Source organism: Heterodontus francisci, chromosome 18 (assembly GCF_036365525.1).
Source record: "Heterodontus francisci isolate sHetFra1 chromosome 18, sHetFra1.hap1, whole genome shotgun sequence".
NCBI classification, from domain to species: domain Eukaryota; kingdom Metazoa; phylum Chordata; class Chondrichthyes; order Heterodontiformes; family Heterodontidae; genus Heterodontus; species Heterodontus francisci.
In genome coordinates, this window is record NC_090388.1 from 30,337,000 (window position 1) to 30,354,395 (window position 17,396).

The window sequence follows — 17,396 nt, forward strand, 5'->3', positions numbered from 1 at the left end:
TCCCTGCTACAGTAGCAAAATGGCTCTTATCAAAGTCACAAATGACATCTGAAGGGACCATGTCAAAGGTAAATTATCCCTCCTCATCCTTCTTGACCTGTCTGCAGCCTTTGACACAGTTGACCACACCATCCTCCTCCAGAGCCGCTCGTCCGTCATCCAGCTGGGTGGGACTGCACTCATTTGGTTCCATTCTTATCTACCTAATCATAGTCAGAATATCACCTGCAATGGATACTCTTCCTGCTGCAATAATGTTACCACTGTGGCTCAGTTGTTCGTGCACTTGCCTCTGACTTAGAAGGTTGTGGGTTCAAGTCCCACTCCATAAGACTTGGGTACAAAAATCAATGCAGTGCAGGACTGAGGGACTGCTGCACTGTCATATGTGCGATCTTTTAGATAAGATGTTAAAATGACGCCCCGTCTGTCCTCTCAGGCGGACATCAAAGATCCCATGACACTATTTTGAAGGGGAGCTACCCCTGGTGTCCTGCCCAATATTTATCCCTCAATCAACATCGCAAAAATAGATTATCTGTTCATTATCACATTGCTGTTAATGGGAGTTTACTGTGTGCAAATTGGCTGCCATGTTTCCTATATTACAACAGTGATTACACTTCAAAAGTACTTCATTGGCTGTAAAGCGCTTTGAGATGTCCTGTGGTCCTGAAAGGTGCTATGTAAATGCAAGTCTTTCTTTTTTCTTCCTCTGGTGTCCCCCAAGGATTTATCCTTACCTTCTATTTCTCATCTACATGCTGCCCTTCAGTGGCATCATCTGAAAACACAACGTTAGTTTTCACAGTTTTGCTGATTACACACTGTTGTACCTCGCCACTGTTACTAAATAGTCAGATTGCTTGTTCGACATCTAGTACTGAATGAGCAGAAATTTCCTCCAATTAAATATTGGAAAGATCAAAGCCATTGTTTTCGGTCCCCACTACAAACTCCATTCCCTAGCTACCATTCCTCTCCATCTCCTCCCTGGCAACCATCTGAGGCTGAGCCAGACTGTTTTCAAACTTAGGCCAGGATTTTATCTGGGCAACGAGGGTCTTGACCTCCAATAAAAGTGCCGCCGTATCCCGCGTCACCCCTTCTGTGGGAGGCCCGTCGAATCAAGTGCCAATTCGGCACTTAACTTGACAGCAGCGGGCCTTCCATGGCATCAAAGACCCCGGCAACGGTGGCTCTCAGCGCCCCCTCCTGTTTCCAATGCCGGATCCCTCGTTCAGGCACTAAGTACCTTTTAACAAGGGACACTCCTATCCCCTGCCCCTGGAGCCGGCAAGCGACCCGCAAGGTTTTTCCTGCCATGCTTCCTGTGTGGCGACAGGCTGCCTGCTGCTTGGCTAATTGTGGCGGCGGCGAGATGAGGCCCATATATAAAAGCAAAATACTGCGGATGCTGGAAATCTGAAACAAAAACAAGAAATGCTGGAATCACTCAGCAGGTCTGGCAGCATCTGTGGAAAGAGAAGCAGAGTTAACGTTTCGGGTCAGCGACCCTTCTTCGGAACAGGAGATGAGGCCCATAACTGGGCATTAATTTCCCACTTAAGTGTCATATTCTCTCCCAAGCTGAGCTTCTGACTACATATTCGCACCATTACTAAGACCGCCTATTTTCACTCTGTAACATGGTCCAACTCTGTCCCTGCCTCTGCTCATCTACTATTAAAACCGTCATCCATGTGTCACACTCATGAGAAGTGCAGTGATGAAAATATAGAAACAAATGGAAGAGTTATAAAAAATTAAAACAATTTTAAGACTGGTGCATTTTCTGTCAACAAAATGCAGAACAAGTCACATGACCCATACCAACTCCTACACTAAAAAATATATCCATGTCTCCTAGAACTAAAACCAATTAACCCCGTCTACAGGGAAATGAGACAGCTTGTCACACATGGATCTCAGCTAGTCACAAAACGAGCTAAAACAAAGGCATCCCAGACTCTACGTCTCCAGCTATCCTTCACCACAATGCAGTGTGAACGGCCTTCATATTATCAAAATGGGGCCATCAAAAGCTATTGTGCAGCCCATCAGGAACTGAAACCCAAAGTACCATGGACAAAACTAACACTTAATGAGTTTACCTTTAAAAGTAATCATTTTGAAGGACAAAGGGTTCATTCCAGTTCAGAACATCAGTCATCAACATCAGTCTGGTCTCTCCAACCACATGATCAACATCGAAAGCCATCTTGAATTCCAGCACAAGGCTGAGAGAGACCAGTTCCAGCTAACATTTGAATCCTGCTGAGACAAGTTGAAAGCCAACTGCAACAGAGAAAAGATAGTACGTTTGAAACAACTCCTCCACCTGGGAAAACTTAACTAAGAATATCAGCACTTCAAACTGAAGTGAGCCACCAGAAGACGTCAGCAACCCAGCAAATATAAGACAACCAGCAAACACGGCTGCAGCTTTAAAGCTCAACTTCTGAGAAGATTCCACAGGTTTTCCTGAAACAGACTTTTACACCTTGAACTCTTAACACCTCTTACCCTTTACCTTCCATCTATCTCTTCTTAAGTGTGCTTGTGAGAGTGAATGCATGCATGGGTGGTGTTGCGATCATTTCAGACCTGAAATTTGTAACAGTCTTCTTTAACTTTCTTCCATTTCAAATGCATATACTCACTAACACGTAAGCACATCTACCCTGCAGCAGCATGGCACTCAATGCATTAATGCTGATACCATGCGCTCAACGATTTCATCAAGGCCCCCCAAGATAATATAGCTGCCACCAGACAGAAGTGGTAAACTAGGCATGTCAGAAGCATCCATCATATAATTCAGGACCAGGCACCAACTTAGGGTTAGGTAGGAGCACCTAGTGAAGCATACAAGCACAAGTAAAGAAGAATAAGTGGGGGTGGCTAAAGAGGAGCAGGAAAACCTGAACAGGCCCAGGATGGAAAATCCAATGAGGACTGGTGACCTCCTCAAGGCCCGAATTCCTGATACGTGCTTCTGGTGGGCGAAGCTGCTGGCCAGGAATGTGAATTTGTAAATTATCCCTACAGTAGCATAGTCAGTGATGGTCTGAGTGATGTAGATCAGGACTTCCTGTTGCTGTAGCAGTTTCCCTTTTGTGAAATCCTGGGATAAAACAACTGATTTGAGAGTGCCTTTGTCAGTCTCTGCTCTACAAAAAACTATCCACTCACTATTAATGTTACAATTTCTAAATTCCATAAATCTAAAATTTGAAAAGTGATACTGTGTCCTTTTTCTAGGGCATAATAACGGTCTCGATATTGTTAGGATTTTTCAGCTCTCATGTCTGGAATACTTCCTGTCAGTTTTATAATCTTCCAAACACTGTCTGAATATCCTAAGTGCAGTTATATTTTGGTCTCCAATCTTGCAATTGAAAATGAATATGTCCAGCTATTGTTATTTGTTAGTTGTACTATAGTGCAAAGTTATCCATTGTTTTAAGCTTCTGAGTGTCAGTCCTCCATACTGTTATTAAATTTTATGTTATGCAATGAATATATTATTGTACAACTTACAAAATAAAATTTAAGAGTATTGTTTTGTTACCCATTCCTTATGTCCTACCATTTTAACAAAAGACAAAAAAGAAAAATAGTATAAGTGAACAAGAATGTTGTGACAGGGGTTAGTACTGTAGAAGACACTATAATCAATTGTATAAATGCCCCAACATTTGAGGAATTAACAGTATCATAGACCCACAAAAATATAAGTCAATGAATTTAACATTGGATTAAGGAAACCAGTTTCAGGAAAGTAAAAGCAGGGAATTTGTCCTTTATGCCTGCACTGATGTAGCATGTATGTTTCTGCGCTCTGCAGCATTGCTTATTCTGATTAGCACCCAAATATAAAAATAAAAGGAGGGGATTGACATATAGAAATCACTCTCCTAAAAAAGGAATAGGAAAGAAGCAGAAATTAGATCAGAGCACAGAGAGATATAAGCAGCAGTAACATTACAAATACCCCAAAAATTGCAGGGTCATGATTAAGAAAAATATCAAAAATGACGAAGGAGGTATTAACTTGTATGTACGTCAACGTTTGTTGTGTAACTAATAAGGTTGGTGAGCTGCAGGCATAAATTGCTACGTGGGATTATGACATAGTCGCATTAACAGATCTGGCTGAAACAAGGCCGGGAATGGGTTCTCAATATTCCTGGTTACCAAGTATTCAGGAAAATAGAGAAGGAAAAAGAGGAAGGGATGTAGAAGTATTTATAAAGGATGATGTTACAGTTCTAAATAGAAAAGATTTATTAGATGGTTCTAGGATTGAATCTATTTGACTTCAGTTAAAGAAGAGGGAAAGCTATTACACTGTTGGGAGTTTTTCTTTTATAGAGCTCCAAACTTTGAGAAGGAGATAGATAAGTAAATTTGTTGGCATATTTCAAAGATTTGTAACAAAAATAGAGTATTAATATTAGGAGACTTTAATTACCCTAATATAGACTGGGATAAACATAATGCTAAGGGTTGGGAAAGAGATAAATTTCTGATATGTGTACAGGAGAACTCTCTCAATCAATATGTCAGGGAAAACCATTATCAGGAACAAAATAAACTTTCATTTGGAAAGGCAAGGGTCAATCAAGGAGCACCAACATGGATTTGTTAAAGAGCAATTGTGTCTGACCACCTTGATTGAATTACTTGATGAGTTAACAGGGAAAATTGATCAAGATAGTGCAGTAGATCTTGTATATTTGGACTTTCATAAGACATTCAACAAAGTGTCACACAGGAAGCTTTTTAAGAAGATGGAATTCCATGGAATTAAGGGGAAAGTAGTGCTATGGATACAAAATTGGCACAGTGACGGGAACCAAAGGGTGGTGGTGGATGGATGTTTTTCAGACAAGGAAGTGGTTTGAAGTGGTGGTCTCCAAGGGTCACTTTTGTGCCTGTTACTCTTTTCAATTTTTATAAACAGCCTAGACTCAGGTGTAGGGAGCAGTATTATAAAGTCTGCAGATGATATGATATTTAGCAAAGTAGTAGATAGTGATGAGGATCATTATTGGCTTCAGGATAATATAGACAGGATGGTGAAATGAGCGGAAACTGGCAGATGGAGTTCAATGTGGAGAAGTGTGAAGTGATGCACTTTGGGAGGACTAATATGGAAAGACGATGTGCTATAAATGGCACAATTTTGAAATGTGTAGATGAGCAGAGAGACCTTGGTATCCGTGGACACAAATCCTTAAAGTTGGAAGGACAAGTTGATAAGGTGGTTAAAAAGCAATCTGCGTTACCTGGGTTTTAAAATAGTGGAATAGCATATAAAAGCAAAGAGATCATGTTAGAACTTTATAAATCACTGGTTAGGCCTCAGTTGGAGTATTATGGACAGTTCTGGGCATGATACTTTAGAAAAGATATAAAAGCCTTAGAAAGGGTACAGAGGAGAGGCATCAGGGATGAGCGACTTCAATTATAATGAGAGGTTGGAAAAGTTAGGACTGCTCTCCTTGGAACAGTGAAGGTTAAGATATGACCTAATAGAGGTTTTCAAGATGATGAGAGTTTTGATAGAGTAAACAGAAAAAAATTATTCCCTTTGGCAAGTGGGTGAATAACTAGAGGTCATAGATTCAAAATCATTGGCAAAAGATCTAGAGGGAGATGGAAAGAAAGTTTTTCATTCAGAGAGTTCAAGGGATCTGGAATGCTCAACTTAAAAATGTGGTGGAAGCTGATTCTGTAAATAATTTTCAAAGGGAGTTGATCGGGTACTTGATGACGAGGAACTTTCAGGGTTACTGACAAAAGGTGGGATGTGGGACTAAGTACAATGCTCTTTCAAAGAGCCAGCACTGCATGAGGGGCTGAAAGGCCTCCTGTAAGGTTCTATGATTCTATGAAGACGATGTCAAAGCACTGTTGCAAAAAATTACGTTTTTGTCCATGCCTTCATTTTTTTTTAATCACTTAGTGTGCCACTTAGTATAACTTAGTTTTAAAGATACACATTCAAAATGGAAGTTACACTATTGAGCCTGTCTGTTCAAAAGCTGCTCTAAGTGGCTGCCATAGTAACTGTTTGAAGGAAATGTATTTTGACATGCTAATATTTTAATTGCAAAGTTGTTGTATGTCAATGTTCCACTTCAGCACTTCTTGATTACTATTCATATGAGTTGCCTATTAGTTGATAGCTACTCAAGTGTTAGCTCGATTCCCTGTTGGGATGCTTTGTGATAGCATATCTATCCTGTAAATTTCATCGAGATGGGCTGCTGAGAATTAACCAAAATGCAACTGCTGTTAGATCAAAGAGGAATCCTGGGTATAAATATTACAGAATTATCCCATTCTTTATTTCATTTTTTGCCTTGCCATGAAACATAATGAATTGATTTAAATTCTGTTGGCTTGTGCTCAGATAATGCCTGCAATGACTACATGCTGCAGAATAAGACCGTTATTTCCTTTAGAGAAGTATTTCACTAACCAGGTTCAGCCAGAAGGTTTCAAAGGATCCAGTCTGGCTAGCTTGTCTATTTAACTCTTGTGAAGTGGTTCCAGATTGCTGTATTTCAAATGGTTCAATATCTTATTTGTATTGCTCCTTTCGCAAGTATTTCTATCCATGAATAAACCTGTTTGATAGTTTTGGCTATTATGGAAAGTGTCTGGTGTGGCTGATAATATTAATCTCTGAAGTGATTTGAGGTGCAGTGGAACTTCCAGCAGTTTCCAATAGAAAGAAAAAGGTTTGCAGGTAACATTGCATTTTGGTTCATAGGGACTGACTTTGCTTATGGAAGCAGGCTTTTTGCGTTGGACCTGAGGAATATATATCTGGAGTGAGCTCAAATTGTAGTGAGCATCTTGATGTTCATTGAAGGCTTAGGGCTGGATTTTATCAGCCTTCTGGGGAATGGTGTAGCGTTGGGCCGGGGGGGCTGTAAAATGATGAGGGGTGGGGGCGGGGACGTGGAGTGCCATTTTGCCAGGGCAGGGAAGGTGGAGGACGGCCCTCCTGCCGAGAGGCCAATTGAGTCACTTAAATGGTGGGGAGGGCCCTCTGTCATGCGGGGAGATTGCCAAGTAAATCCTGGCAGCCTCCCTGAGGTCGGGGCAGCCCTCCTATTCGGGCACTCTTTGAGCCCAAGGCAACGGCACCACCTGCCCTCAAAAACACAACCCCCATATCGTCGGGCCCTGCCTGACTGGCCCTGATGCCCCCAGACCCCACTTACCTGGTTGGGAGGTAAGCGTCCTTCCATGGCATCCTCTTCTTCCAGTTGCAGTCCAGCCATCACTCTCAGTGGCACCTGCGAGCTGCCAGCCCTCCAATTGGCCAGCAGCTTTTGGGGCAGGCGGCCGTCGTTTAAAGGGGTTTCCATCCAATGGGCTGAATTTTACGCCACCCCAATGGGTCAGATGGTGGCTTAGGGGTGGCGTAAAATTAGGCGGGAGGCTCCGGAATGCCTAGCCGCGCCGCTTCCACCTCCGGTCAAGTTTATGGCGTTGGGTGGGGGGGTGGGAAACGGCCCCCCGCCCGAGGCCAATCGAGGCCCTTAAGTGGCCACTTAACAGCCACTTGAGGGCCCGCGCCCGCCTCCACGGGTACTTTACCTGTGGCAAGCGGATGTGCTGGGGATGTGAAAGGTCACCCAGCGATAGCTGCCAGCCTTTCCCCACCCCAGGGGGGCCATGGCAGTCAGGCACAGGGTGCCCGATTGAGGGCCACCCCCGCCTCCCAACCCACCCCCGGGACCCAAGACGCCCCCCCCCCCCCTCTTCTCCCAAACAACCACTCTAGCCTCACCAGGGAAGGACCGATCCGCCTGGTGAGGCTACCCCAACTTACCTTCCCTCCAGGCTCCCTGGTGTCAGCAGGGCTGCTGGTCCCGGTGGCACTGCTAGGACTAAGAGCTGCCGGCCCGCTGATTGGCCGGCAGTTCACTGAGGTGGGACCTCCTCCCTCAAGCGGGTTGAAGTCCCACCTCAGGACAATTAAAGCCCGGAGACCGGTAAAATGCGGGACGAATCCCCGGGCTAGCCAGAAGCGGTTTTGCCACCAACTTTCACGTCGGTGGTGAATTCCCGTCCGCCTAAGGTAAAATCCAGCCTAAAGTTCCACCCCAAACCACCCGAGAAGTTCGACTAAACCAGTGAAAAGATTTTTCTTCGTGTCTCTGTGCATTGCAAGATTAAATATTTATTTTTCATTCTTTCATGGGATGTGAGCATCACTGGCAAGGTTAGCATTTGTTGCCCATCCCTAATTGCTCTTGTGAAGGTGGTGGTGAGCTGCCTTCTTGAACCGCTGCAGTCCATCTGGTGCAGGTACACCCACAGTTCTGTTAGGGAGTTCCAAGAATTTGATCCAGTGACCGTGAAGGAGTGGCAATATATTTCTAAGTCAGGATGGTGTGTGGCTTGGACAGGAACTTGCAGGTGGTGGTGTTTCCATGCGTCTGCTCTCCTTGTTCTTCTAGGTGGAAGAGGTCGCGGGTTTCGAAAGTGCTGTCGAAGGAGGCATGGTGAGTTGCTGCAGTGCATCTTGTAGATGGTACACGCTGCTGCCACTTTGCCTCAGTGGTGGAGGGAATGAATGTTTAAGGTGGTGTATGGGGTGCTGATCAAGCAGGCTGCATTGTCCAGGATGGTGTTGAGTTCCTGAGTGTTGTTGGAGCTGCACTCATCCAGGCAAGTAGAGAGTATTCCATCACACTCCTGACTTGTGCCTTGTAGATGGTGGAGAGGCTTTGTGGAGTCAGGAAGTGGGTTACTTGCTGCATAATTCCCAACCTCTGACCTGCTCTTATAGCCACAGTAGTTATGTGACTGCTGCAGTTCAATTATCTTAACTCTCCCTGACAAGAGCTGTGCTATATACCAAAAACCTTGTTTTCAGAGTGTGCTGCTGTGAACGCTACGCACAGGTAACACGATGGATATTAGGGTCTTAAAAGCGGTGGCTAATGAGATAGTAGATGTGTTGGTGTTAATTTTTCAAAACTCACTAGATTCTGGAAAGGTTCCATCAGACTGGAAAATAGCAAATATAACCCCTCTATTCAAGAAGGTGAGGAGACAGAAAACAGGTAACTATAGGCCAGTTAGTGTGTCGTCTGTCATGGGGAATTTGTTGGAGTCGATCATTAAGGAAGTTATAGATGGGCACTTAGAAAAACTCAAGGTCATTGGGAATAGTCAGCATGGCTTTGTGAAAGGGAGATCGTGTTTAACCAATTTATTGGACTTTTTGAAGGAGTAACATGTGCCATGGATAAAGGGTAGCCCGATGACAAACTGTACATGGATTTCCAGAAGGGATTTGACAGCCAGGCGCTGCCGCTGCGCTGCGCAACACCTATGCAGTCATATTCAGCTGGCCTCTGACACCGGAAATATCAGAGGAATGTATGATGGCATTAAGAGGGCTTTTGGGCCAACCATCATGAAGATTGCCCCCCTCAAATCTAAATCAGGGGACACAATCACTGACCAACGCAAGCAAATGGACCGCTGGGTGGAACACTACCTAGAACTGTACTCCAGGGAAAATGTTGTCACTGAGACCGCCCTCAATGCAGCCCAGTCTCTGCCAGTCATGGATGAGCTGGACGTACAGCCAACAAAATTGGAACTCAGTGATGCCATTGATTCTCTAGCCAGCGGAAAAGCCCCTGGGAAGGACAGCATTACCCCTGAAATCATCAAGAGTGCCAAGCCTGCTATACTTTCAGCACTGTACGAACTGCTTTGCCTGTGCTGGGACAAGGGAGCAGTACCACAGGACATGCGCGATGCCAATATCATCACCCTCTATAAGAACAAGGGTGACCGCGGTGACTGCAACAACTACCGTGGAATCTTCCTGCTCAGCGTAGTGGGGAAAGTCTTCACTCGAGTTGCTTTAAACAGGCTCCAGAAGCTGGCTGAGCGTGTCTACCCTGAGGCACAGTGTGGCTTTTGAGCAGAGAGATCCACCATTGACATGCTGGTCTCCCTTCGACAGCTACAGGAGAAATGCTGTGAACAACAAATGCCCCTCTACGTTGCTTTCATTGATCTCACCAAAGCCTTTGACCTTGTCAGCAGACGTGGTCTCTTCAGACTACTAGAAAAGATTGGATGCCCACCAAAGCTACTACGTATCACCACCTCATTCCACGACAATATGAAAGGCACAATTCAGCATAGCGGCGCCTCATCAGACCCCTTTCCTATCCTGAGTGGCGTGAAACAGGGCTGTGTTCTCGCACCTACACTGTTTGGGATCTTCTTCTCCCTGCTGCTCTCTCATGCGTTCAAGTCTTCAGAAGAAGGAATTTTCCTCCACACAAGATCAGGTGGCAGGTTGTTCAACCTTGCCCGTCTAAGAGCGAAGACCAAAGTACAGAAGGTCCTCATCAGGGAACTCCTCTTTGCTGACGATGCTGCATTAACATCTCACACTGAAGAGTGTCTGCAGAGACTCATCAACAGGTTTGCGGCTGCCTGCACCGAATTTGGCCTAACCATCAGCCTCAAGAAAACGAACATCATGGGACAGGATGTCACAAATGCCCCATCCATAAATATCAGCCACCACACTCTGGAAGTGGTTCAAGAGTTCACCTACCTAGGCTCAACTATCACCAGTAACCTGTCTCTCAATGCAGAAATCAACAAGCGCATGGGAAAGGCTTCCACTGCTATGTCCAGACTGGCCAAGAGGGTGTGGGAAAATGGCACACTGACACAGAACACAAAAGTCCAAGTGTATCAAGCCTGTGTCCTCAGTACCTTGCTCTACGGCAGCGAGGCCTGGACAACGTACGTCAGCCAAGAGCGACGTCTCAATTCATTCCATCTTCGCTGCCTTCGGAGAATCCTTGGCACCAGGTGGCAGGACCGTATTTCCAACACTGAAGTCCTCGAGGCGGCCAACATCCCCAGCATATACACCCTACTAAGCCAGCGGCGCCTGAGATGGCTTGGCCATGTGAGCCGCATGGAAGATGGCAGGATCCCCAAGGACATATTGTGCAGCAAGCTCGTCACTGGTATCAGACCCACCGGCCATCATTGTCTCCGCTTTAAAGACGTCTGCAAACGCGACATGAAGTCCTGTGACATTGATCACAAGTCGTGTGAGTCAGTTGCCAGCATTCGCCAGAGCTGGCGGGCAGCCATAAAGGCGGGGCTAAAGTGTGGCGAGTTGAAGAGACTTAGCAGTTGGCAGGAAAAAAGGCAGAAGCGCAAGGAGAGAGCCAACTGCGTAACAGCCCTGTCAACCAATTTTATCTGTAGCACCTGTGGAAGAGTCTGCCACTCTAGAATTGGCCTTTATGGCCACTCCAGGCGCTGCTTCACAAACCGCTGACCACCTCCAGGCACTTACCCATTGTCTCTCGAGACAAGGAGGCCAAAAAGAAAAAAAAGAATATGACAAGGTGACACATAAAAGGTTATTGTGCAAAATAGGAGCTCATGGTGTAGGGGGTGACATATTAGCATGAATAGAAGATTGGCTGGCTGGCAGAAAACAGAGAGTATGCATAAATGGGTCCTTTTCTGATTGGCAGGATGTGACGAGTGGAGTCCTGCAGGGGTCTGTGCTGGGGCCTCAACTTTTTACAATTTATATCAATGACTTAGATGAGGGGAGCGATGGCATGGTAGTTAAATTTGCAGATGACACAAAGATAGGTAGGGAAAGTATGTTATGAAGAGGACATAAGGAGGTTGCAGACCGATATAGATAGGTTGAGTGAGTGGGCAAAAATCTGGCAGATGGAGTATAATGTGGGAAAATGTGAAGTTTTTCACTTTGGCAGGAAAAAAAAAGCAGAGTATTACTTAGATGGAGAACGACTGCAGAACTCCGAGGTGCAGAGGGATCTAGGTTTTCCAGTGCATGAGTCACAAAACGTTAGTACAACAAGTAATAAAGAAGGTTAATGGAATGCTATCCCTTATTACGAGAGGAATTGAAAATAAAAGTAAGGATGTTATGCTTCAGTCAGGGCATTGGTGAGACCACATCTTGAATACTGTGTGCAGTTTTGGTCTCCTCATTTAAGGAAGGATGTGAATGCATTGGAGGCGGTTCAGAGGAGGTTCACTAGATTGATACCTGTAATGAGCAGGTTGTCTTATGAGGAAAGGTTGGACAGACTGGGCTTGTTTTCACTGGAGTTGGGAAGAGTGAGGGGGGGACTTGATTGAAGTACATAAGATCCTGAACAGTCTTGACAGGGTAAATATGGAGGGGATGTTTCCTCTTGTTGATGAGTCCAGATCTAGGAGGCACTGTTTGAAAATTAGGGGTCGCCCTTTTAGGACAGAGATGAGGAGAACTCTCTGCCTCAGAAGGTGGTGGAGGCGGGGTCATTGAATAATTTTAAGGCGGGGGTAGATAGATTCTTGTTAGGCAAGGGAATCAAAGATTATTGGGGGTAGATGGGAGTGTGGAATTCGAGACACAAACAGATCAGCCATGACCTTATTGAATGGCGGAGCAGGCTAGAGGGGCCGAATGGCCTACTTCTGCTCCTAATTCGTATGTTCGTATACTGTCTCTCAATGTGTTCACTACTTTATTACACTTTGCAGCCACTTCACTAAACCAGATCAGCAATAATTAAGCAAGAGTTGCCGTCAACAATGTGTAAATACTACTTAGTAGCACCAGTACTTGAAGATAAATCCAAGTTTACACACATTTAAAAGGAACATATAGCGACCATGTGAGCCGCATGGAAGATGGCAGGATCCCCAAAGACACATTGTACAGCGAGCTCGCCACTGGTATCAGACCCACCGGCCGTCCATGTCTCCGCTATAAAGACGTCTGCAAACGCGACATGAAATCGTGTGACATTGATCACAAGTCGTGGGAGTCAGTTGCCAGCATTCGCCAGAGCTGGCGGGCAGCCATAAAGACAGGGCTAAAGTGTGGCGAGTCAAAGAGACTTAGTAGTTGGCAGGAAAAAAGACAGAGGCGCAAGGGGAGAGCCAACTGTGCAACAGCCCCGACAAACACATTTCTCTGCAGCACCTGTGGAAGAGCCTGTCACTCCAGAATTGGCCTTTATAGCCACTCCAGGCGCTGCTTCACAAACCACTGACCACCTCCAGGCGCATATCCATTGTCTCTCGAGATAAGGAGGCCCAAAGAAAAGATAGTGACAGCATTTAAACAGATAAAATAATGCAGTCCATAATTTATGTGCAGGCAATAATTGGCTGTGTGGGAGTGGTAATTTCTCTGGTGTTTTGTTTCTGTTCAAAACTGGAAATCTGTTTGAATTTAGCAAGTTTTTAACAGCCATGTACTTGATAAAAACAAGGTGACATTATCAAGAGTGTATTTGTCCCAGATAAGATTATGACTAACTCTGAGTAGTTCATTCGGGCAAATGGAGGAAACAGCATACAGTATCGTAAATACTTACCTACTATACTTGTGATACATTAGTAGCAAAAGATGCACCTGTAAGGGTTAGAATACCTTACTTTCTATTGCAACATTTGAAGATGGTTGTGATTGTTGGAGGCCAATCATCTCAGCCTCAGGACATCATTGCTGGTGTTCCCCAGGACAGTGTCCTATGCCAACCATCTTCAGCTGCTTCATCAATGCTCTTCCCTCCATCATAAGGTCAGAAGTGGGGATGATCGCTGATGATTGCACAGTCTTTAGTTCTATTCACAGATCCTCAGATACTGAAGCAGATCATGCCTGCAAACAGTAAGACTTGGACAACATTCAGGTTTGGGCTGATAAGTGGTGAGTAACATTTGTGCCATATGTTAAGAAAGTGCTTGCATTATTTTTAATATTTTAATTTTTTTGAGAAAATGTGTTAAAACTGAAAAGATTCCATGGATATGTTTTTTTTTACCAAGATTACCTACAGGATAAGATGTTGTTTGAAAGCCACCTATGCTGGAGGCCACCTGTGATTTGGGCTCACAAAACAGCAGAAGCCTTGGTGACCTGGAAACAAAATGGTTACAGAGAAGCCACATGTCAAGGTTCATGGAGGTCAGGAGGTCGACTCACTGTTTGGGGTTTGCACATTGGTTTCAGTTTTAGTTGGACAGTTGGTGTTTCCCTGCCAAGGAGAAAATAAATCACCCGGCTCACCTCCTTCTCTACCTTTTTGAAGAAATCCTGCCAAGATCCAGTGTGGAAAAAAAATCCCTGGTGCCATATAGCTCCTGAGGAGTTGAAAAAAAAATCCTGCAATTCAAGTGTCTGTTGGCAGAAAAACCTTGGTGCCACATTTCTCCTAGAAAGCCTACTAGAATAATTCTCAACATCTCCAGAACGATCTTCTGAAACGATCCTAGTGACCCATCTCCGTATACCCGGATGCCGGACCAAAAAAGGAACAATTGACTTTTTTCATCAAGAATTAGCAAGTATTTGGCCAAAGTAGATTTTTTTTGTCTTTTTTTTTGTAACAGACCTCTGCAGAGTGAATTTCTGTCTTTTTCCAGTGCGTGTGAGTGCAGATGGGGAATTTTTAAAAAGGGAACTTTCATATTTTAATCGGTGTGTTAATGCTTTGCTTTGTTACTGGTTACATCTTGTTTTTTAATAAATTGATAATTTTGTTGTTTATTAAAGAAACCTGGTTGGTGTATTTTGTTCTAGGATAAAAGAAGAGTATATGATTGGCTGTATCGGTAATTGGGTAAACATTTAAATAGATGTTGTGACCTGTGGAGAAGTGGAACTAGAAAAGACTGTGCACTCCTCCTGCCTTGGTTGTAACACATAAGTGCCAGGTAATAACCATCTCCAACAAGAGCGATTCCAAGTATCTCCCCTTGAGATTCAACAGGATTACCATCACTGAATACCCAACATCAATATTCTGGAGGGGATCACCATTCACCAGAATCTTTATTGGACCAGCCACATAAATATGGTTGTAGAGGAGCAGGTCTGAAGGTGGGTATTCTGTGGTGAGTAACTCACCTCATGACTCAGCAAAGCCTTTCCACCATCTACAAGGCACAAGTCAGGACTGTGGTATGAACATAAGAAATGGGAGCAGGAGGAGACCATACCCTGGGAGGAGACCCTGGGGCCTATTCTGCCATTCAATGTGATCATGGCTGATCTTCTGCCTCAACTGTATAAAATTTAAACAGTTCTAGCATAACTTCCCCGTCCTTATATTCTATGCCGCGGTTGAGAAAGGAAAGTATCCCATATGCCTTCTCAACCACCTTATCTACCTGTCCTGCAACCTTCAGGATCTGTGGACATGCACTCCAAGGTTCCTCCGTTTCTCTGGACTTCTCGCTATCCTTTCATTTCATGTGCATTCTCTGTCTTGTTTGCCCTCGCCAGTTGCATTACCTCACACTTCTCTGGACTGAATTCCATTTGCCACTTTCTGTCCACCTGACCAGTCCATCTAATATCTTCCTGCAATCTACAGCTTTCTTCCTCATTATCAGCCACACAACCCGTTTCAAGCCGCCCGCTTGATTGGCACCACATCCACCGCCTTAAATATTAATTCCCTCGACCATTGGTGCACAGTGGCTGCAGTGTGTACTATCTACAAGATGCACTGCAGCAACTCACGAAGGCTGCTTCAACAGCACTTTCCAAACGCATGACCCGTACCACCTAGAAAAACAAGGACAGCAGGCACGTAAGAACACTATCACCTGCAAGTTCCCCTCCAAGTCACAAAACATCCTGACTTGGAAATATATCTGCGTTCCTTCATTGTCGGTAGGTTAAAATCCTGTAACTCCCTATGTAACAGCACTATGGGAATACCTACACCACACGGACTGCTGTGGTTCAAGAAACCAGATCGCTACCTCATTCACAAGGGTAATTAGGGATGGGCAATAAATGCTGGCCTTGCCAGCAATGCTCAAATTCTATGAACGAATAAAAAGAAAATATTTCTTGGCTATTGATTATTAGATTGTATCGGTAATAGCTAAAGAAGGTAGAAAATATTTGAAGGAAACTGGAAGACGGTTCACATGGCTAATACACGGAAGAGAGTTCATTTGCACAATTGGTGGCATAATGAAGCCAATGCATCCAGAGCTAAATATTTTAAATTTAAATTAATTAACCATTAAAATTAAGAAAATGAAACAAAGATTAGATTGAAAGATTTTGAGCTGAAATAGATGCACCAATGTAGCAAACTAACAGTGTTCTTAAAGCCAGGAATTGAGTCTGTCCAAATCGCACCAGTGAGAAAACAATGGAGCTTGAAACATTCAGAAAATTGGAGAATTTCTGCAGTAAAGGATAAATGTAAAAAAAAAATCTCAGATAAAAGGGATTATTTCAATTTTGTGTGCTTATCTAAACATTTATTTGAATCCTGAAATACCTAAATCCAATCAATCTTCCTTTTTTTTGAAAATTGTACAATATAATTGGGTTTTCCTTTAATTGTTCATTTCTAACATTTCAATCGTATACTCAATATTGACAGTCAACAGTTATGAATCAGAAATCAGGGACAAGGTATCTTCACTTGCAGTGCAGGCAGGGATTATAATGGTGTGGTGGTACAGTAATGTGTAATGCCATCAAGCCATTTCATCTGCTCAGGAACTTAAAAACTAACAGATCAGTTTTGACCACTATCTAAAAGCACATTTTGTGCACGGCAACTGAGTCACAAAATCGTGGTACATACCACATTAGGGTTGTCAATCTCCAGAACTGTCTTGGAGTCATTAGGAGTTTCATGAAGTATCTAGGAATTAAGGGCTAATCTACTGGACATTGCTGTGACTAACCTGGGAAAAATCATGGTAGCATTAATTAAAGTGAGTTTCTTTTTCATTTTCTTTAAACATTCATGTTTATTAGGTAGAAAAATATTGGAAATAGGGAAAAGACTGTTTATATATGAATAGGTGGGAGATCATCTGATGAAGCTTTCAGGAATATGTCCAACCATAGTTGGTAACCCTAGTTGCATGTCAGTTATCTGGGCCATCCTGCTTGTCACACCTGAAGTAAGAAATTAATATAGCAATGGAAAGTTACTAGAGAAAACCTTAAAAGTAATGTTAAAGAAAACAAAACGGAATGAGAGATGAGGAAATCAACATATTTCGCTTTAGCTATAATGATGTCTCTAGACATCACTGAGACTGATATAATCATTAATACTGCCCAGGCAGTCTCATTCTGCTTGGCGTTAGAGCCAATTTTTTAAAAATTCGTTCATGGGATATGGGCCAGCATTTATTGCCCATCCCTAATTGCCTTTGAGAAGATGGCGGTGAGCTTCTTTCTTGAACCGCTGCAATCATGTATGCTAGGTACACCAACAGTGCTATTAGGAAGGGGGTTCCAGGATTTTGACCAGCGACAGTGAAGGAACGGCAATGTAGTTCCAAGT